This window comes from Protopterus annectens, chromosome 1.part1 (assembly GCF_019279795.1).
Source record: "Protopterus annectens isolate FY-2018-M chromosome 1.part1, PAN1.0, whole genome shotgun sequence".
Lineage (NCBI taxonomy): Eukaryota > Metazoa > Chordata > Ceratodontiformes > Protopteridae > Protopterus > Protopterus annectens.
In genome coordinates this window covers 106,626,362-106,650,545 of record NC_056726.1, presented here as the reverse complement: position 1 = coordinate 106,650,545, position 24,184 = coordinate 106,626,362, and positions in this window count along the sequence as shown.

Below are 24,184 nucleotides of genomic sequence, written 5' to 3'. Positions count from 1 at the left end.
TCACCCCCTTCTCACCTCCAAAAGGGCCCACAACAAAACCGGAAAGTGTAGTGTCCCAAAAATCACAGACGCACAGGTGAAAACAGCCCTTTCAAAAGCCAAAAATACAATGTCAATGGGACCAGATGGTGTCCCAGGCTGCGTCTTGCATGAACTACAGAACTAACTATCCCCCCATCTAAACACGCTGTTCAACCTCAGTCTCTCCACAGGCTACATGCCCATAGAATGGCACACAGCAACAGTTATTCATCTCCACAAAGGAGGGGCCACAACTAACCCTGGTAACTTTCACCCCATAAGCCTGACTAGTCTGGTATAAGTAACAAACTTCAAAAGATCAACTTCCAACCCCTTTCATAAAATAAAAATATCATCTACAAATCACTTGTAATAAAGCAAATTGGTGGAAAACAGGTGTTCAGAGAGGACTACCTCGCACTCCCATTCTGCCAACACAAGGTTGGCATAACTGTTAGCGCAAGGAGTCCCCATCACAACACCCACCTTCTGCCTGTATACATCATTAAATAAAAAAAACATTATTACACAGGACAGTGTCCATCAATATGCCAATACAGTTAACCAAATCATGTGAATAATCTGTATTAGTGACAAGGAACCTCTTCAAAAAAGTAATACCCCTTTCATGTGGTATTATGGTGAATAAAGTCTGCATATCCATGGTAACTAAAATTGTTTGCACAGAGAACATGCCATGTTCCCTTGTATAGTCACCTAGTGTACACAGGAAATGCTCGGTATCTCTAAGAACAGCATTGGCCTTTTTCAACGGCTTTTTTAAGTAATGCTCAATAAAAATTGAGATAAATTCAGTAGCTCATTCTCTTCCCAAGACTATCAGGTGAAAGGGTGGGTTAATTAAGGACTTGTGGACCTTAGGTAAACCATGTATTATGGTTATAAGGGGTTCAGTGACCAGCATAAAATCATAGGCATCTTTATCAATTACACGCTCCATTAATAAAACATACAAATGCTCATGAATATTCCTTACAATTCTATTCAAATTATTATTAGTCAAACACTCATAAGTATCAGCATCCTTCAGCATATCAGTCATAGCTGCATCATAATATGTGGTATCAAGGACCACTATAGATCCACCTTTATCAGCTGGGCAGAAAGTTGATGCACTACTAGTTTTCAATTGATGCAAGCTAAAGACTCATCCTGAGTTAGATTATAAAAATGAAACTTAGAAGCATTCAATTTAAAGAGCTCACTTTCTACAGTTTTACCGAAAGTTTCAAGAACTGGAAGTAACTGAGGCATGTATGTGCTAGAGCGTTTCAAAGCAGCAGGTGCTGTTTGCTCTCCGCCAAACGCCAACTTCAAAGCAACATTTCGTATAAACACTTTAATGTCAAGTATTATATCTTCAAGGGGTACTGAGTGAGAAGGCACAAAGCTCAGCCCTCTATTCAACAATCTTACTTGTGAAGTGGTGAGTTCACATGAAGAGAGGTTATAAATTAATGAAGAAACCTCTTGCGTACATTCTCTTCCACCATATGGTCGTTCTCTAAGAAGGACTTCCGTTTCTTGCTCGTATAACTCAAGCTCCACCCCCCTGCCCATTGTCAAAGGGAGTCTGAAAGGGGCAGGGAAATTTAAAAAGATATTATCTGACTGAAAAGAACTATTAATGTCCTTAGGGTGAGCACCAGTCATTGAAGCAGAGGTATCATTCATAGTTGTTGATGCAGGACAAGGCAATAAGTTGGATACAATAGTCTCTCAAGAATTAACTGTAGTTACAGTAGTAGAAGTAATAAGATTAGCAATAGAGGATGTTGATGCCAAAGAAGGCTGCAACTGTTCTGTGGCAGCTAATGGAATTTGACTTCCAGACTTGTCAGATGTCCGTTCGGACCCACAAGGCCAAACAAAAATATGGCCCTGTTGAAAATCAGACATGTCTCTGGCTAATTTCCTTTTTTTAATTATTTGCTGCCTTTCACCATAGACTAGAACTTTCAAAAGCACATTATCAATCTATGCCATATACACAGATCCAGTAAACTTACAGTACAAATCTGCTTGCATTTTCTCAAATTTATTAGAGAGTTCTTTTTCTTCTGGGGCAAAGAACTCATTAAGCAAATGCATATAGTTAATGCTCAATTCAATATTCAGTATTTGCCATCGTTTCAATAACTCAGGGTATGTATTACCATATTTAGGCACGGCCGGCCTTAGGCATAGGCGAACTAGGCGACCGCCTAGGGCGCCATACAGCCGGCCTCGTAAAGGGCGGAATTTTATGTATTTATTTATTTATTTAAATGACTGTACTTTTGTTATTTTGCAATCTTCCCAGTGCCTTGTCTCTGAGTTAAGGGCGCCGAGAAGATCGCAAAATAGCAAAACCATAGGGCGAAGGGAAGGGGGAAGTACCCTCCCACTTTTATAGCTTCAGGTTGGCCAGGACGAGGCTGGCTTCAGCAAGTAAAAAAAAAAAAATCTGTTGTCGTCATGTGCGGAAGCAGAACTTAAGTTAGTTCAGTGAAGAGAGGGGTTAAGGTCATGCGTGCACGTGTGGCCGTTCAGATTCAAAATAAGGTAAGTGTTAGTCTATGTGTAAGTTAAGTCGTTCGTTTGTGTATGTGAGGGAAAGTGTGTCTATGTGTATATTTGTTTGTATGTAATTTAAATTAGTCGTTCTGTTATTATGAGTGTGTGTGTGTTTGTTGTTGTGTGTTGTTGTTGTGTGAGAGAGAGTATGCTGTATCTTTCGGCTTTTCCCGGTTAGGAGGACGCCACAGTGGAACTCCTGTCCGCTAATGATTGGCAGAAGATTTTTACATGCCTAGTTGCTGGCCCTTTTCACAACCTTCAATGAAGGTACACCCCTTCACACATGTCTCTACACAGAAGACGCTTTAGCTGAGAATCGAACGGACAACGTTTTGCTGTGAGGCGACAACGCTATTGCAGCACCACCACCGACATGTCTACTATTAATATAAAACCAAACAAAATAACAGGAGGGTATAATTACTGAAAAAAATTGAACTAATTTATACAGAAATATTTATTTATGTTCTATGACCGGTTTTTATCTGTTTAATGAATTTTAGTAAAATATTTAGCAAGAATTGATGGAGTGAATTGTGCAAATAATTATCTTTTATGTTAAATTGCCTGTTGTATATACAATTCCAATAAAATTACTTAAATAAAAGAAACAAGCAGACCCCCCCTGTATTGAAGCTTTCAGAGCCTCACTTCTCATCATCAGTACAGTGTACATGTTATTTGTAAGCAACCCCCCTCCTAAGCATTAATCAATGCTAGATATAGTTATGAACTTTTAAGCTCTTTAGCTAATAGGTATGCAAAATCATAGACTTATAGAAATGTACACAGAGCATTTTTTTATTTATCTATAGGACTTCAACTTTGTTCAGTGAGATTCATCATTGTACCTCTTCTTGATGATTACTTAGCATTGCATGCTTAACTATTTCTTAGATTGTAGTTCTGCCTTAACATTTATTATAGTGTTTTTGTACCCTTGATTGCAATTCATTGCATTTTCAATTTAACAGATTTACAATATTTTTCTTATTTGCAGACTTAATATTTAGAATGTAGCAAAGCTATTATTATTTTTTTCTGTGATAGAGGTATAGATCTACACTTTTACAGCATTTATTTCTAGCCATTAGCATAGTGTTTGACTTAGTAAGACATAGTAGCTTAGCAAAGAAATTATCTATTGAAGAGACTATAGATAAATAACATGTAAACTGTTGAGAGTATGTGTGTATGTGTGTGTTAATTTGTGGGAACCGTGTGCTTGTGTCTTTGCTTTTTGCTTTGACCTGTGGAGATGGAAGAGACTGGCATCAGGATTGCGAACATTTATTGTTTAGCGATGTCTAGAAAAAATCAGGAGATATTTTAAAATCTCTCTCGAGCTTTTCCGGTCTTGCGTGTGTTACAAAGATGAAGGTGATCCTCAGGTTAACATGGTAATGTCAGAGTCTCATCTGATGGGCATGCCATGTGGCTGTTAGAAGGTTTGCTTGGCTAAGAGACAGGGCAGATATTTAGGCATGAGTTCAAAAGGAATTGCTCTGGAGGTGATGATGAGGGTAATCTGTTTCTGCTCTTCAGGTAAAAGTTGTCTAGGTGAGTTTTGTGTGCTGATTTAATGAGAGTTGTTTCCTAGCCATCTATATTGTTTCCTATTGTTTGTTTTCCTGATGCCTGGCCCTAGATTTGAGAGTCCTTTGATGACTTCCAGATGAAGCCATCCAAACATACAGCATGTAGAACAGCTGCCAGTTTATGGCTGAGGATATAAATGAACTCAAGGCATGTTTCTGAATGGATGTAATGGGGTAGTGGTTATGTCATTCCCCTTTCTTCTTCTTTCTTTTCTGTGGCCAGCTTTGGCAGCCTGCTACTTTAAGGTCAGAATAATTACTTGGCTATTACTTTTGCCATCATATAGTTAAATAAAGGAGGCTTTCTTGAGCTATTTGAATTGGGTGGATATAGTGGGAATTTTTATAGTTCCATATTTTAGAAGTGAAAGAATCTGCTTTCTTTTTGCTTACTTTTGCTGACAACTCAGATCAAAATCTGTAACTACAAGCTTTTAGAGTTGTTTAACTATTGTATTAGTTTATGCACTGCACAATTGCATATTTACCTCTTTTTTATTTTTAGAAAACAGTAGTGCCTTCTAGTCAGACAAATCTCGTGAGACATTTTATGTTTGTCATACAGCACTCACTATAGCATTGTGCCTGCTCCATAGCTTAATGTTGTAGTAGACCACATTTATGTGCCTCATGCATGTCCTTTTGTACAACTATAGCAAGGATGGCGTGAGTGGCACCCTATTTTGGTTTTACCATCCCAGACTGAAAAAAAAGCATCCCCATAACTCAGCTGAGGGATAAAAGGTCTTTAGGTTAAGCACAGAACTATTAAATATATACGTTACATATGTAAAAACGTATTGTTAAGCTAGTGCTCCAAGCCACTTAAATGATAATCAGAAATACTTTTGAGTTTCAAGGAATGATTGTTCTGCCCGGTGCCTATTATCTTGCACTTGAAAAATCCACACCTTTACCCCACCCTTCAGAATTCTTTGATGTGTACAACTCAGGATATAATTTAAAACTGCATATTGTCAGTACAGTTCAGATTAAGGATCACATTTTTTATTTTGTCCTTATACAGACTACATTATTGTATGTGCACTTTACACTTTCTTTTTATGGCACTGAGGCACTTATTTCTATTTAGATCTGGGCTATGAAAACAATGAATTTCGCTCTAGCAAGAAGGATTACATGAAATTTATTAAATGACCAGAATTCAGAAAAAAATTATAGCACACCTGCTTAACAAAAAATAATATGTTTAAAACTGAAGAGAGTGGCCCACAAGTGATTAAGCCTGTAATAGTAGACAAGTCAGTGCTAGAGCTACATAAATAAGCAATTCACTTGCAGAGGTAGTATGAATACTGTAAAGACTTGGGTAGTACTGTAACAGGTCACATGCCTTAGGCTCATTAGTGGACATATAGCACATTCACAATGATGCAGTTCCATGCATACATTGTCATATCATTCCAGACACAGCTGAGACCCCAAACAATGTCTAAACAGCAAACTCTGTGCTGGGTGAATAGGACTGTAGAAAGCAGGAAAGTAAGCAGAGGAACATACAGAAGGACAATGAGAAGGAAGGAGTGATATGCAGTAGGGAGGAGATGTATTTTATTGTGGGACAGGTGCCCTTTTATAAGAAAAATAGAGGGCAAGTAGCATGAGGGTGGTGTGGGTAGGAAAAAGGATATAGTGATGACAGCAACAGCAGACAAACATGCAAAAGGGCAGCAGGCACTGAATTTATAGATAAAACATTAAAATGTAAAGTTGTTTGTCAATAGCAACCTCTTCATTAGTTACAGATTTCTTTAATGTAGAATTATTCAGATGGTTGTACTTCTGCAGAGATTGTGTGTATGGAGTGATATTGGTGGATTATAATTACAGAAGTTTTGAGTGGCCTTTTATGGTTGAAATTTTCTGAAATGGGTAGTTAATTGATTCATACATTTTGTTTCATTGCTTATTAAAAGAATGTTTAAAACTACAAATTTAAAACCCATTCTAGCAAGTGGTGCTGTATTATACAAGGAATATAATTTAATACAGTCAGGAAGATGAATCAAAAAACAAATACGTGTACGCATGGCCCTAAAAAATGTGTGCAACTGTCTGTTTTGAAAACAGTCCAAAGGTAAACTTGATCCTCCATTGGCCAGATGCATTTTCTATGAATCTGGGTTTTCATGCTATTTTAATGAATGTGAGTTTTGCTGTTTCAATGAGTATGAGTTTCAAGGGCAGAGAAGTTTACTGCTCATGCTAAGTCTATATTCATTGTGAGACTGTATTGTTTGTTTAGCAAATGGCTATCTATGTTTGTGTTACTTTATTTCATTATCTGTAAACATTGTGGAAGTAAATAAGAAAACAGTATGCACACTGATAGATTTGAACAATGTGTCTGGTAACTGGTGAGAAATAGCCAAGTAATGGAACACTGGAATGGCTGTGGAGGGGGCTGCTTTTGGAGGGTGGGGGTTGCTGCAAGAGGGGTTGCTCAGGGGGGGCAATCTATTACCCTGCTAGGGCCCTATTTGACTATGAGGTTTACCTTTAAATAGGCGATTGCACTTTGTCGAACGGCCACTTCATCGACGCGTTTTGCGCGAACCGAAACCGCGAACATTTTTAAATGTCGAAAAACATTCGACGTTCGACATTACTGGCCGCACAACACCTCCACACCCATGCTACCATGGGTCAAAAAGGGGCGAGGTTTTGCCGTTCGCACATTCGGAAGTCGACTTTGGTGACGATCACATTTCAGCCTTTGTGCAAGTCGAGTTGCCCATATCAGGATCGGCATTATAAAGGTAAACCGACTATGATCCAGTTCTGGTATTTAAAGTAGGAAATAAGTACACAAAGGTAGTTGCAGTTTAACTACATTACAAGGTATCTTTTTCTTATCCATTTAAATGATTTAAGGAAATTACTGGAATGGCTTTCTTGGGGAGTGACTTACCTGTGGGTGTGGCTCAAATAGGGTTGTTTTGTGAGTATGTTGTGGGTAGGGCGTAAGGTGGGCCAGACCACTACTTCGCCTAGGGCACCATTTCAGCTAAGGCCGGCCCTGTATGTAGGCATGCAGAGAACCCGCAAGCCTCTTGGTACCACCTTATGGTAAATACAAGCCTCCATGTGCAGTCTCTGCCATTGCATTCTTTTCAATTTATATAAATCATTCTCAAATTCTCTTAGCATTAGTTTAAACATACCCCAGTCACTTGGTTCTTCTGCTGAAGCTTCATTAGTAAATGAACATCCTAGTTGTAGATTAAAGTCTAAATTCAATAGCTGCTTAAAAAAAGAAAAAAAACTTTAATGCAGGATAAGTGCTTTCACACGTAAAGTACTTCTTCAGATCCACAAAATAAAATGAATAAAAGCCATTAAATAGTAAAATACAAAAGGCAAACAGCCAATCAACACAATGAATTAATCACTGATGTATACTGTGTTTCTTTAACAATGGTTTTAAAGGAACAGAAGCATTAAGTCCAGGCGGCTTATCCGCCTGCAGTTTAACAATCCATCTAGTTTCTGCTGTTTCAAGCCTATTATTAAAATCCCCTTGCCGGTTATTAATAGACACTAGTTGCAATACTATAAAATCAAAGCCATGACCAGGGAAAACAGAGATATGTTTGGTTAAGGCATTAAGCACATTTTTCCTCCTGATATCACCTAAATGCTGAAGAATGCATTCCTTAAGCATTCTAATAGTTTCCCCACATAAAATGTGGTACATAGCATACATCTAGCTAAATAAATCAAGGCATGTGACTTACAATCAGCATAAAAGTCAGGTTTAAACAGCATATCACAAGACAGATACTTAAATTCCATCTTACTGGAAATATAGCTACAAGCTTTACAACTTCTGCAGGGATAAGTACCTTTACGTTCAGAAGATGGTGGTAGTTTAAAAGCAGATTTGTAGCAAAGTAGTCTCTTCAGGGACATATTATTTTTAAAGGTGTAGCTTGGTTTATCACCCACAATAGACTTAATCTTATCATCCGAGAGCAAAATAGGCTACAGCCTTGGTGGATGCCTGGTTTGTTCGTATTGTATTCTTCATTTTATTTCTTACTGGGCTACCTCTGGCTTCTTGGATACATTTTTTCTTATTTATTGTTACATTTGGTGTACCTGAGCAGCACATGGCTGAGCAAGTTGAAATTGAATTAGGCTATCAGCCCAATCTGGATGTGTCCAACCAACAGAGTTTTAAGCAACTATTGAACTTAGACTGTAATACTATGATGTTCATTTACTAATGAAGCTTCAGCAGGAGAACCAAGTGACTGGGATATGTTTAAACTAATTTTAAGAGAATTTTAGAATGATTTATATAAATTGAAAAGAATGTAATGGCAGAGACTGCACATGGAGGCTTGTATTTATCATAAGGTGGTACCTAGCGGCTTGTGGGTTCTCCGCATGCCTACATATGGTAAAACATACCCTGAGTTATTGAAACAATGGCAAATACTGAATACTGAATTGAGCATTAACTATATGCATTTGCTTAATGAGTTCTTTGCCCCAGAAGAAAAAGAACTCTCTAATAAACTTGAGAAAATGCAAGCAGATTTGTACTGTAAGTTTACTGGATTTGTGTATATGGCAGAGATTGATGATGTGCTTTTGAAAGTTCTGGCCTATAGGCAGCAAATGATTATAAAAAGGAAGTTAGCCAGAGACATGTTTGATTTTCAACAGGGCCATATTTTTGTTTGGTTGCATGGGTCCGAACGGACATCTGACAAGCCTGGAAGTCAAATTCCATCAGCTGCCACTGAACAGTTGCAGCCTTCTTTGGTATCAACATCCTCTGTTGCTAATCCTATTACTTCTACTACTGTAACTACAGTTAATTCTCGAGAGACTATTGTATCCAACTTATTGCCTTGTCCTGCATCAACAACTATGAATGATACCTCTGCTTCAATGACTGGTGCTCGCCCAAATGACACCAATAGTTCGTTTCAGTCAGATAATATCTTTTTAAATTTTCCTGCCCCTTTCAGACTCCCTTCGACAATGGGCAGGGGGCAGAGCTTGAGTTATACGAGCAAGAAAAATAAGTCCTCCCTAGAGAACGACCAAATGGTGGAAGAGAATGTATGCAAGAGGTTTCTTCATTAATTTATAACCTCTCTTCATGTGAACTCACAACTTCACAAGTAAGTTTGTTGAATAGAGGGCTGAGCTTTGTGCCTTCTCGCTCAGTACCCATTGAAGATATAACACTTGACATTAAACTGTTTATACGAAATGTTGCTTTGAAGTTGGCGTTTGGTGGAGAGCAAACAGCACCAGCTGCTTTAAAACGCTCTAGCGCATACATGCCTCAGTTACTTCCAGTTCCTGAAACTTTTGTTAAAACTGTAGAAAGTCAGCTTTTTAAATTGAATGCTTCTAAGTTTCATTTTTATAATCTGACTCACGATGAGTCTGTAGCATTGCATCAATTGAAAACTAGTAGTGCATTAACTTTCCACCCAGCTGATAAGTTTGGATCTATAGTGGTCCTTGATATCACATATTATGATGCAGTTATGACTGATATGCTGAAGGATGCTGATACTTATGAGTGTTTGACTAATAATGATTTGAGTAGAATTATAAGGAATATTCATGAGCATTTGTATGTTTTATTAATGGAGCATGTCATTGATAAATATGTCTTATGATTTTATGCTGGTCAATGAACCCCTTATATGCATAATACATGGTTTACTTAAGGTCCACAAGTCTTTAATTAACCCACGCTTTCACCCGATAGTCTTGGGCAGAGGCTGGGCTACTGAATATATCTCAATTTTTATTGAGCATTACTTAAAAAAGTCATTGGAAAAGGCCAATTCTGTTCTTAGAGATACTGAGCATTTCCTGTGTACACTAGGCGACTATACAAGGGAACATGGCATGTTCTCTAAGCAAACGATTTTAGTTACCATGGATATACAGACTTTATTCACCATAATACCACATGAAATGGGTATTACCTTTTTGAAGAAGTTCCTTGTCATTAATACAGATTATTCACATGATTTGGTTAACTGTATTGGCATATTGATGGACAGGATTAGGAATAAGTATATTAGAGGATCAGCCCAGGTTGGAAGGTTTGGAGACAAAGCCAAAGAGGCACAATTACGTTGGTTTGGACATGTGCTGAGGAGGGATGCTGAGTATATTGGGAAAAAGATGCCAAGGATGAAGCTACCAGGTAACAGGAAAAGAGGAAGGCCTAAGATAAGGTTTATGGATGTGGTGAGAGAGGACATGCAAGTGGTTGGTGTGACAGAGCAAGATGCAGAGGACAGGAAGAAATGGAAACAGGTGATCTGCTGTGGCGACCCCTAACAGGAACAGCCGAAAGAAGATGATGATGATTGGCACATTGATGGACATTGTCCTGTATAATAATTTTTTTTATTTAATGATGTTGTATATAGGCAGAAGGTGGGTATTATGATGGGGACTCCTTGCGCTAACAGTTGTGCCAACCTTGTGTTGGCAGAATGGGAGCACGAGGTAGTCCTCTCTGAACACCTGTTTTCCAGCAATTTGCTTTATTACAAGTGATTTGTGGGCAATATTTTTATTTTATGGGAGGGGTTGGAAGTTGATCTTCTGAAGTTTGTTACTTATTTGGAAACATCTAGTGACTGTTTCAGGTTTGCTTTGAATTTTTCACGTACTGTTATTCATTTTTTAGATATAAGAATTAAGTTGCAAAATGGGACTATTACCAGTTCGCTTTTTAGAAAACCCTGTAGGAAGAATGCCTTTTTACATTTTAATAGTATGCACTCTAGGCATATTTTTAATACTATAGCTAAGAGTCAGTATCTTAGGATGTCTCATTTGCATACAGATGATATAGAATGTCATGAAGCCATGACTCTTCTGAGTGATGATTTTTTTTACTAAGGGCTATAAGCAATCTGATTTGGCTAATACTCGTGATGAAGTTGTCTCTTTAAGATCAAGCAAGGATAAACCATTCTTTAATCATCCAAATGCACTCAAGAGACCAAAAGGTAATAATTTAGCTATCAATAATGTTAGACTAACTTTAACTTTTGGTAATAACATGCAGCATGTTTGTAATTCTGTTAATACGTTTTGGCATATTTTGATCTTGGTTGATAAGGTTAAGTCTATTGTGGGTGATAAACCAAGCTACACCTTTAAAAATAATATGTCCCTGAAGAGACTACTTTGCTACAAATCTACTTTTAAACTACCACTGTCTTCTGAACGTAAAGGTACTTATCCCTGCAGAAGTTGTAAAACTTGTAGCTATATTTCCAGTAAGATGGAATTTAAGTATCAGTCTTGTGATATGCTGTTTAAACCTGACTTTTATGCTGATTGTAAGTCACATGCTTTGATTTATTTAGCTAGATGTAAGCTATGTACCTCATTTTATGTGGGGAAAACTATTAGAATGCTTAAGGAATGCATTCTTCAGCATTTAGGTGATATCAGGAGGAAAGAGTTGCTTAATGCCTTAGCCAAACAGATAACTGTTTTTCCTGGTCATGGCTTTGATTTTATAGTATTGCAACTAGTGTCTATTAATAACAGGCAAGGGGATTTTAATAATATACTTGAAACAGCAGAAACTAGATGGATTGTTAAATTGCAGGCGGATAAGCCGCCCGGACTTAATGCTTCTGTTCCTTTAAAACCATTGTTAAAGAAACATAGTATACATCAGTGATTAATTCATTGTGTTGATTGACTGTTTGCTTTTTGTATTTTACTATTTAATGGCTTTTATTCATTTTATTTTGTGGATGTGAAGAAGCACTTTACGTGTGAAAGCGGTAATCCTGCATTAAAGTTTTTTCTACAGCCTTGGTGGATGCCTGGTTTGTTCGTATTGTATTCTTCATTTTATTTCTTACTGGGCTACCTCTGATTTCTTGGATACATTTTTTTTCTTATTTATTTACATACAATCTATGAGACTCCCTGCCATATTGTATGGTGTATTCAGTACATGCCATACACAATACAGGTTTATACTGGCAATTAACTTTCTACTACTTTTAGATTTATTTCTTATGACAGTATATGGAAAAGTATTACTAACCTGCCTCACGATGCAACCTCTGCAATCTACAGGCATGGGATTTCCGGTTCACAGCCCGCTCGTCTGCCACTGTCAAAGACATAAGAGGAATATTTAGCCATTCCTATCCATAATATAAATGAGCTGGCAATTATTAAACAGGTAGTAGACTGATACTTACACATGGCTGGGACATCACCCATTTGCCTAGCCTCTTGGATCCACTGATCCAAGAGCTCCCTCTTTCTCCACTTCAGGTCAGCATAGTGATGCCTGACCTGCTCACCAGTTCAAGGTATGACAGTGGCACTGATGAGCTCACCGGCGAGACTGTCCTAGGCTTCTGCTTTATATTTGGAACCCTGGTACTGGCCCTGCAGCAGTCTGTGGTCATGGTCTTTAATAAGGAGTCCTGCCATGACTTTGGACTCCTGGATGCCCCAGCGCTGCACCCAAAAGCGCACTCCTTTTCCTACACTGGTCATAGTGCCTACAGGAGGAAGCTGCAACCAGTTATGAGATGCATTCCCGCCTGTTGGGTTTAAATAGGGCTGATTTCCTGCACTTTGCCATGACTGGATGGTTTCGAAAATGCTAAGTTATGGGCAAACCTGCTTACCTAAGGTTGGCATTGCTTAAAGGTGTATACCAATGGGCAAACTGATTTAACTGGCCTGCACATTGCTTACACCTAGTGAGCTGGGCTGTGCAATGCTTAGTGTTGCTTAATTTTTAATTTGCATACTATTTGCTGTTTGGCATTGATTTATTATTCATTACATGTTATATATGTGTTTGGTATCCATGATTCATGTGTACATATGCTGTATGAGGTTCTTGTGTTTATTAGGGGATTTCATCACTTTATTACAATGACACCTTACATCTGAACTTAATGCAGTACTCCAGTTCACATATTTATGTTATGTAGTAGGTTATACAACATAAAACTGTATATAGATTCCTTTCACATGTTGAGTTTGATTTTCCTGTATTGAGGATCTGTTTGGTGATACCTCAATCTTATGTACTGCTGTGGTGGCTCACTCGTTAACTACTGTGACTGTAGTGTAGAGGGTTCTGGGTTCAAGACCCGCAAGGGCTGTTTATTTTGTTGCTGTGTTGAATAGTGGCTGCTGGATACAGAGTGATTAAGGCACATTTAAGCAATTGTAAGCGGGTTTGCATGGGTTTGCACGAAGGTAAGCAATGTTAACTTCCAGTTATATATGCTTACAGAGAGTTTGCTTCAATATTGCTTACCCTGTGTGCACATTGCTCACCCCCATGCAAACATGCTTAAACCCACTTACTAATGCTTAAATATGCTAACTCCTGTTTACTACTGCTTAATAGTGCTTATTCCCACTTACCCCCGCACCAATTTAGACAGAAATGTAACATAGTTCTTGGGAAGGTGGTGGATTTGGACACTGTATGGATTTATCATTCATTACACATTATACCTTTGATTTGTATCCCTGATTTATCTCTATATATACTGTATGGGGCACTTGTGTTTATCTGTGGATTTTACAACATTATTACAATGAAACCTAACATCTGCATTTAATGCAGTACTCCAATTCACAAATATATGTTATTTAGTAGGTTATACAACAAAAAATATTGTTCATAAAGTGATTTGACATGGAAATGGAATGTACTGGAGTGAGACTTGAACTGGGAATGACTGCTCATAAGGCGAATGCTCTGACCACTACACTATTGCAGTACTGCTTCATTTGCATATATCTTGATATTTATCATCTTGTGCCATTTCAGCTACAGTATACGTAGCTAAATAATGGGCAAACCCGCGCACCTATGGTTACATTTTATCTGTTTGATAAAAAAAATAAATTGTTTATATTATTATATTTTAAATATTGCTCTTATAAACTTGGGGGGTGTTGCTGGGGGTATGCAACTCCCTATGAGCAGTCTCACTCATTATAATAGCTAAACTGCAGTTCTTGACTGCAGGGGTGTGTATATTGTGAGAGCTCTGCTCTCAGACATGCCCCCTGCACTCGTCCAGGCTCCATGTCCATTTAGGAGCTCAGGCAGCGCGCCTTCATTAATATGCATGGCACGCTGCCATGCTGCTCCTAAACGGTCACTTCCATGCAGGACTAAGCTAGTCCTACATGGAAGTTTACTGAATCTGGGGGAATATGTCATTGTAGCAGGAAGATGGTGTAAAGGCTACAAACACCTTTACATCAGTTCCAATGTGATGGAGGGTCAGACACCATTCTGAAGTTCTGCTGCACCTAAGTATTGAGGGGCACTGATCTTGTTTAGTAATACATTCATACCATTGCTCACAATTTCAAGTTCAAGTTTATTTAAGGAGCTTGCACAAATTTACTTAAGTATGGCAATATGAATAACCAGTAACAGGGAATACTAAAATGGAAAAAGTGGTGTATTATTTGCACAAGTTACTAACAAATGTAAAACTGCATAAACAGCAACGTGAGCAAATTGGTCCAATGCTTCAAGCTTTGGACAATTGCAGTCCCTTTCATATCAAGCAACCCATTGACAGTCTCCACAATATTCTCACTAGGACAGACTGCAGTCCAGTTAAAATGTCAAGAAAGAGATAAAAATCCACTCTGTCTTCTCCTTGATACCGAAAGTAATCAGGGCAGTCATTGCCAATCAGGACAGCAACAGATGCAACAGCAAAACAAAGTCAGAAGCTTAAACTGTAACTGTGCAACATCTTAGATGATGACTCCTTACTTCACATCAAAATAAGCAATCCAAGGGCATGAAACAGAGCAACAGTGACTGCAAATCGCTTAGTCAGAGAAGTGAGCAACCAAGCAGTACCAAAATCAGGAACATATACACAAACCAACACAGAGACCGGAGAAAGCTGCAACACTTTATTCTGGCACCTCGGCTAAACGCCTTCAAAGGAATAAATGCAATACTGCTAGTTGCACCTTATATAGTATAAAAAAATCAATTAGTGTAATTATCAAACACTACAAAGTTTGTTAAAATTGGAAAGCAGATTCATTCTGAAATTCAGCACTTTAAAACCTAGGGGCATGAATTTAGAAGTTAATCTCACTATTTAATCTTATATTTTCTATTTAAAATTTGTATTTAAAACTTCTTCTGGGTGTATGACCATATGCAGTATGAGATGTTTTGTATTAGAATTGTCATTTAATGCATATGTACTGAATTTGGTGTTAAAAGTTTGTATTTTTCATAGGATGTGCTTACATAGCTTTTGTCTCTTTAAATTTCTTGGGTCAATTAAGGTGTTTGATAATTACACTAATTGATTTTTTTATACTATATAAGGTGCAACTAGCAGTATTGCATTTATTCCTTTGAAGGCGTTTAGCCGAGGTGCCAGAATAAAGTGTTGCAGCTTTCTCCGGTCTCTGTGTTGGTTTGTGTATATTCACTTTTGCTTGGTTGTTTTGCCAAAATCAGGAACAACAGGTTGTAGTAATGAAATGCCAAAAAATGTAGAGTTGCCAGATAACATACAGCCATGCAACAGTAATACATAAATCTTACTGATGTCAAAATGTCAAAAACTGAAAAGTAAATGAGCTGAACAAAAGACTCAAATGATAAGCAGGTAAATCTAACTATTAATCCAAGTCTCTGATAACAGTGGCATTTTGACAATATGAATCCAAAATATTGCAGCATACTGAGAAGTCAAACCACAGCCATCTTGCCACAGTGGTTCTTCAGTCAAAGGTTCATAGGTTAATAAGTTATTACCCAGCAACTGGTCCAGTAGACCAGTAGGAGACTAACCAGTGCAAATATCACCATTTTCCTCGTATTATAATGATGTGAGCACATAGCTAAGAGGGGACTTCACAAGTCCCCATCTACTTGTTAAGGCTGTTTTCTTAAGGAGAACTAGCAACCTACTTTGATGTTTGAGAGCTTGCTCCATAGATAGGGGATCCCTTGGGAGAGATATCTATCATCACAATAGGTACTGTTTACATGGGAATACAGTTTTAGCACTTAAGAACAGACATTAATGCTATTTTCATTTTTTTTCGAGGTATAAGAGATAGGCAGGACTGAGCCTTTCACAGTTCTGTAGGACAAACAGAGTTCACACAACAGCCGATAGGACAAGGACTATTGTGACAAGGTTCTTAGTTGGACTATGTAACTTAAGATGCTCATACATGGGAATTTTCTTGGTTAGAAGTGTTGTGGTCTTGCTAGCTGGTGGTGTGTTTGGATAGGTATATGCCAGAAGGGACAATGCATTCTGTTTTGGGCCTGATTAGCAATGACTGCTGGACCAAACAAAATGACTTCTTAGTAATAATCAATGCATGGTGGTTAAAGGAGTGTTCATTGTTATAAATGGGCCTAAGTCCATAATAATGCTATCAGCTATGTGAGGGTAATACCTTTTATGTAGTAGGTATATATATATATATCTATATATATATATATATATATATATATATATATATATATATATATATATAAACAAATCCCGGAGAGCCACACGCTCTAGAGATATAAACCTCACCACAATGATAAATATGACATGCTGGAAGGATAGATTCCTGTCTCAGAGACTCCCCATGCTTTGGAACAGGATTCCAATATACATCAGGCAGAGCCCCTCACTAATACTCTTCAAGAGAAACCTTGACGGGGGGATGGGAAACAGAAAATTTACCCTGGGCATCACTGCAGTGGCTCTGCTGGACAGTGGCGCAGGGAACTAATGGCTCTGCTGGACAGAGGCACAGGGAACTAATCTATGGGGGTGGTGAAAGCCAACACATTCTGGCTAGGCTTATAAATGCCCTTGGGCAGATAGCCTAGTACTTACCTATGGACCTATATATATATATATATATATATATATATATATATATATATATATATATATATATATATATATATGTATATATACTTTTCCACCCAAGAAGTGTATATGTGTGTGTGTGTGAGTGTGTGTGTGTGTGTGTGTGTGTGTGTGTGTGTGTGTGTGTGTGTGTGTGTGTGTGTGTATATATATATATATATATATATGTATATGTATATATATATTCTCCCCCCCACAAGAAGTGCTATACTACATTTTTTAACAATGAGCTTGAGCTTGTTGTCATGACAGCAGACACTAGGGTGGTTTAGTCCCTCATATAGGATACAGGCATCAGTTGGAGAGTTAATGATATCATTGAATTTACAGTCATCAGTAGACCTTGTCAGACACAGACCCTTGGCATCAGCACTGACATCAGAGGGGTATGTGCTGAACAGGAGGGGACCCAGTATCGAGCCACGTGGGGTGCCATTAGTGACAAATTTTTTAGGGGACAGTGTGCCACCTACCTTCACTATGGTATGTTCTGTCAGTTTTATCTGAAGAAGTTTTATGACTGTAGTAAGAAAGTGCTTATCATTTATTAATTTGTTTTGGAAATTTCGCTTTGGCCCGCCACTCTTTTGGTTTTTCATGGTTTCTCCTTTTGTGTCCTTGATGTTCTGTTAACATGCCAGTTTGCTATCTAACGAGTTATATAGGGTTTAATATTCAAGTAGGCAAGCTTTTCAATAATACAGCAGTGCAGGATTATGGGAAAGACCATATCTAGAGCAAGGTAGGCAGTGTGCACTGACTGGATATTACTATGTGTTTAAGTCACCCTCTTAAAGAAGTCTGTCAAATTTAGCAGACATGGCCTAATCCCTACAAAGCCAAATTTATTTGGTTCAATGGACTACAGACAACTAATCACATTATTTTTAGAGAAACAATAATATACTTTTAAACCATACAGTAAAAAGGTCAAATAGGCAAACCATTTAGTAAAAACTGCAAAAAAAATCCAGCAAACGTAGAGAGTTTGCTAAAACACTGGTATGGTTTAAGGTGGTCATTTGCATACATCACATGGGCCTCCACAACAGGCACACTAAGTTAGAAACAGTGCTGTCATCAACATCTCTTTTAATCACTTGGATGTTGTGTGCTGGCTATGATCCCAAATCCATGTGCTTTGCTCTCATAGTTCATACAATAGCTATTCTACTGTAGCAAGCCTCTCAGAAGTCCTTAATTTTACAGAATGTCCCTAATTTTCTGTTAAATCACTGCAGACTGCAGTGGGTCAATAATGTCAGACATTAGAGTTTCATATTTCTTATTGTTCTGAAAATGCATGCTCATGTAAAGCCTGCTGTAATATTACCTTTTTAAGTGATTTAGAATAACATTAAAAATGTCCCTGATTTTGAACCTTTATTCCCAACATTATTTTTGGGTTTGTCCAGAATTCTTAAGCAAAAAAGTTGAGAGGTATGCACTATAGAAAGGTTTTGTGATATAATTGCCCAAGTAGTTTATGGTGTCTAGAATGCTCTTTAGCATCTGTGAGTTTTCTGGTGGTGAAAGTGGGTGTCCTAACCACAGGATCATCAATCAAATGGTCCCATAAGCATAGCTACTTCTGTCAGAAAGAATACTTTTCCTTATTTAACTTTAGTCCTGCTGTTTCAGGCTTTTTGTAAGATGCTTCCAAGTTATACATCATGTTCCGCCATGTAACATCCATGCATGAGAGTCATCCATGAATATTGCAGTTCCCTCTAGTCCTTTTACTGTCTCTGGCATTTTCTTTTGGAAAAATCTCAGAAGCATTTATAATTCCAAATATCAGCCTCCAAAAGCAGTAGCTGGTAATTGAAGTAATAAATATATTCACCTAGCTGCTTTCAGAATGTAAGGGTATATGCCAGAATTTATTTGTGGTATTGAATGAAGAGAGAACAGATGGTTTAATCAGGTTTGCCATCATCTCTCTCTTTCTCTTTCTGTCAGAATGGACAAAAAAATTAATATTTCTTTCCTAATCACTTCACTTAACTTTTTTCTGGACAACACAAATTTGCACTTGACTATACCAGTTGTGCACACTAGATTGTAAGTGGTGTCAGTTATTTATTATTTCTCCCATCTTCCATTCTACGCAGTTCTTCTTTACTTCTAGTGGAAGTGTACACATTTTGTACTTTTAACATGTATGTACGTCAGTGCAATCACTTCTAGATGCATCTTCACCAGTTCCATTTCAATGGTGCCTTGTTCTCCATGTGCCTGATGAGCTCTGCCTTCAGTCCTTCTCACATGAACCCAGCTCCCTTGAAATGGAGCTGCTTAGCAACATGATTGTGAATCACTAAAAGCTGGAACGAATATTGTTATTTTGCTGTACCCAACACTCATCTGCCCTAGGTAGTGCCCTACATAATATAATAGGTAACGTTGTTGGTAACATCCTATCTAATGTCCTATGTAATGTCCTAGATAATCACTTAAATGTCCTAGGTAATGTGCTAGATAATGTCCTATGTAATATCCTAGGCAGAGTCCTAGGTAATATCCTATATAAATTCCTAGATAATATCCTAAGTGATTTATTCTTTGATGGTGTCCTAGGTAACTTCCTAGGTAATATCCTAGCTACTGTCCTAAGTCACATCTTAGATAATATCCTAGGTAACATCTTAGGTAATGTAATATCTTAGGCAATGTCCTTGGGAATACCCTAGGTAATTGCTAGGTAATATCCTAGGTAACATTTTAGATGATGTCTGAAATAACATCCTATGTAAATTCCTAGGTAATGCCCTAGCTAACATCCTGTGTCCAATGTAATGTCCTAGCTAACATCCTTGGTCACATCCTAGGTAATGTTCTAGGTAACTTTCTAGGTAACATCCTGCATAATATAATAAAACAAGAAATGCTATTGCGATAAAACTGGATAGACTAAAAATACTCAAGGCAATACTTGAGAATACTTTAAAAATGGAGGTGATACAATGTTATAATGATTTCATTGCAACAATTGAAACAAATTTACATTCAGCATTACAGACTGAGACACTAGATAAATTGGAAGCATTTGAGAACAGGCTTATTGAGACAAAGAAACGTAAATTACGGAGAGACTTCAATGATTTTAAGATGGGTAATGTCTTTGTATGGTCCAATCACAATGCTCATAATAAAAGGGAGGAGGGATCAATTTATATTCAGCCAGTGGAGGAGTCTGATCCATGAACATAAGAACATGCACATTTGTAACATGCAACTGTTGATTTAGATTCTGTTACAGCTTTGGAAACTTTTGATTTTCCAGTACTTCAGAAAGAGCCTTAGCCAATGCCCCCACAATGGAAATGGGTCAACAGCAATCGAAAGTGGAAGAAAGCAAGACAAACGGAACATTATCCATTAACAAGGAGTCAGACCAGACAATAAAAGTAAATGGTATAGTTTTTAATCTCTCCCAACATCAGTTAAGTGAACATGAATATGCTGTTTTAAACAAGGGTTTAACTTTTGTTACAGCAGATTCTCTTGATATTTCACATATACATTTGGAATTTAGACTTTTTATGAGGGAGTTGAACTTAAAATTGTTATATGGATTAAATGATAAAAAATATGCATCAACTAATAAGAGGACGAGAACTTATATACCTGTAAGTAACCCTGTTATATCAGCATTTGAAATGGCTGTTGAAAATGAAATCTATGACTTATTTATGAATACAAAGAGGAAACATTCTATAATTTGACTAAAGAACAGAATGCAGCCATACAATCATTGATTAATAATACAGATATAGTAGTTACAAATGTTGATAAAGGAGGGGTAATTGTTGTATTGGAGGTTGAATATTATAATATAACAATGTTAGACATGTTAGCTACAGATGATTATATACAAATTGTGAGAAAAGATGTGATGACAATTATCACCAAAGTTAATTTTATTGTATGTAATATGCATATTAATGGATAACTACCTTTAGATGTATTGGAATACCTGCATGTGCCGACACCGAAAATTCCAGTTATATATGGTATTCTTAAAATACAAAAGTCTTTAAATAATCCCCCTCTAAGACCTATAGTTTCTGTGAGAGGATGGGTCACAGAACCTATCTCTAAGTTTTTAGAAAATAAGTTGAAAATAGTTTTACAGACATCCACATCAATCATTAAGGACACAGCTGATTTTTTTTGTAAGAACTATTCAGCTGGTTGAGTAATAATAGCATCATAGATTGTTATTTTGTAACTTGAGATGTAGAGTCATTATTTACTTTGATACCAAATGAAGAAAGAACAGAATATATATTAGAGAATATATCTCATGAGAAACTTCATTCACTACTTCAGATATAAGTATGATATGTGCATTGTTGAACATAGTATTGATGAATAATGTTTTCTTTTATCATGATAAATATTATAAACAACTGAAAGGTGTGGCCATGGGTACTCCTGTGGCCAACACCTATGTGAATATTGTCATGAATGCATGGAAAAATGGATATATTTTGTCTGTGCAACGTAATTAGTACTGTCATAATGTACTATTTTATAAGAGCTTTGTGGACGATTTATTTTTGATATAGGAAGATTTGCTAGTTTTGTTAGATGAATTTATCACCTATATGCATACTACTAATATTTTTTTTTGAAATTTAAGAAAACTGTATATTGCTCACAAATAGATTTTCTGGATATTAGATTGACTAAAAATATGACAGGATGAATATAAACCACTGTATGTAAAAAGGAAATAAGAAAGAATGCATATTTATATTCTATCAATATGCATCCTCCACACATTTTTTATAATATCTTTAGAAATCAGGTGCTACATGTAGCTAAATTAAATACAATGGATAGTGAAGTGTGCATCCAAATGAGAAATATGGTTAGTGGCTAGAGATTTCATGGATAGGGGCTATGATGAGCAGCAAGTAGCTATTATTGAGAAAAATATTTTGCAAAGGAGGGAACAAGAAATAAAATACTTTTTTTTTCTGAAAGGAGATGTCTTCAATGAAAACAGGACCATAGAATTAATTTAAAACATAATTGCAGGTGTGTATTAACTTGTAATAGGAATACCTATCAAGTTATACTTATTAAGAAATATTGGCCAATGGTACAACAATTACCCCTATTAAACGGTGGTAGGAAATGGGCACCTTAGATTTGGATATAAAAGATCCAATAATTTAAAGAACTTGTTATGTTAAAAAAAAACAAATACAAACTTTAAATCATATTAGAAGTATGAAACAAGGTCAATATAAATATAGTAAGTGCATTTATTGTAAGTATATGCATATATATATATATATATATATATATATATATATATGTATATGTATATATATATATATATATATATATATATATATATATATATATATATATATATATGTATATACACGCAAGTAAATTTGTTATACATCCAGTTAACATAAATAACTTTTTTATACAGGCATATGGTATGTGTGATATAAAAAATATAGTAACACCATCCAAAACAAAAAGGGAAGACCAGCCTTCCAAGACGTCTGCCACAAATAACCACAGCAAAGGTAGAAGGCTGTAAGGAACCACACGGTAGGGACACCCTTGTGTTGAAAAACAGTTTATTAAATGTTTTTCAACACAAGGGTGTCCCTATCGTGTGGTTCCTTACAGCCTTCTACCTTTGCTGTGGTTACAAAAAATATAGTCTATATGGCAATCTGTCAAAAGTGTGATGCTTTCTATATAGGTAAAACTAATCAGAAACTAATAAAGCGCATAGGAGATCATTTATCAGATATCGGAAGATGTATTCAGATGAATACTTTGTACAAACATATTAAAGAAACAGATAACACAAACCTTTTCAAATTCATAATATTACATGTAATTTATGAAAATGTAAGAGGTGGTGATATTAAAAATATGACAGAAAAAGAAGAAAACAAATGAATAATTAGATTTAGGGCGCAACAATACCTAGGGTTGAATGAAATGTTCAGCATTAAGCCTATATCAAAAGATTCAGAATCAGGTTAGGTGAATGTTTATTTGAAAGCCTATTTTAATGATTTTTATTTGTTAATTGATTTGTAGTCATGATTCTTAATCATGTGAATTTCAGTCAAGTGAACTAGTACTAAATGTAAAAAACAGAAGTTTTTATTAACTGTTGTTATTTGTTAAACTTGTGACGTTTTTATTAAAGTCTAAAATTTTAAGCTATACTGTCCATTTGTGGTTCTGAATAGCTTTGTTTTATTATAACATCCTACATAATGTCCTAGGCAAGGTTCTAGGTAGTGCCCTAGGTAATGTGCTAGGTAATTTCCTAGGTACCATTCTAGGTAATGTCCTAAGTAACATCCTATGTAAATTCCTTTGTATTGTCCTAGGTAATGTCCTTGGTAATGTTCTAGGTAACATCCTAGGTAATGTCCTAGGTAACATCCTAAGTAAATTCCTTGGTAATGTCCTAGGTAATGTCATAGTTAATATACTAGGTAACATTCTAAGTAATGTTCCAGGTAATGTTTTAGGTAATGTCCTAGGTAACATTCTATGCAAATTTCTTGGTAATGTCCTACGTAATATTGTAGCCAATTCCCTAGGTAACATCCTAGGTAGCATCCTAGGTAATATCCCAGGTGACATTCTAGATAATGATGTTCTTCTGTATCACTGTTGCAGTATTCATTAAAGAAGGGATGTCCCACCCTGGGCAGCTCGTCCCTCTGCCAGTATAAATAAGCTTAAGAGAAATCTCGTTTGTGCCATACATCATACTTATACTCCCCACACAGAACACAGAGCATAAAAGGGACATACAAATACAACGTACTAGAACTTCTTTTGACACCACCAGTTTGAATGCCATTTTTGCCAGTTGGTTTGAACGCTTTGTTTGAGACTGCTGCTGCTGCTGACATGTTTAAGTATCTTCAAGAGAAAGGCAAAGCCTTGCAAGAACTTAAACACATTTTTGTCTCTCCTATCACTAGGTTCCAGACCTTCTAGGTCTGTTTTCATTTACAGGCAACC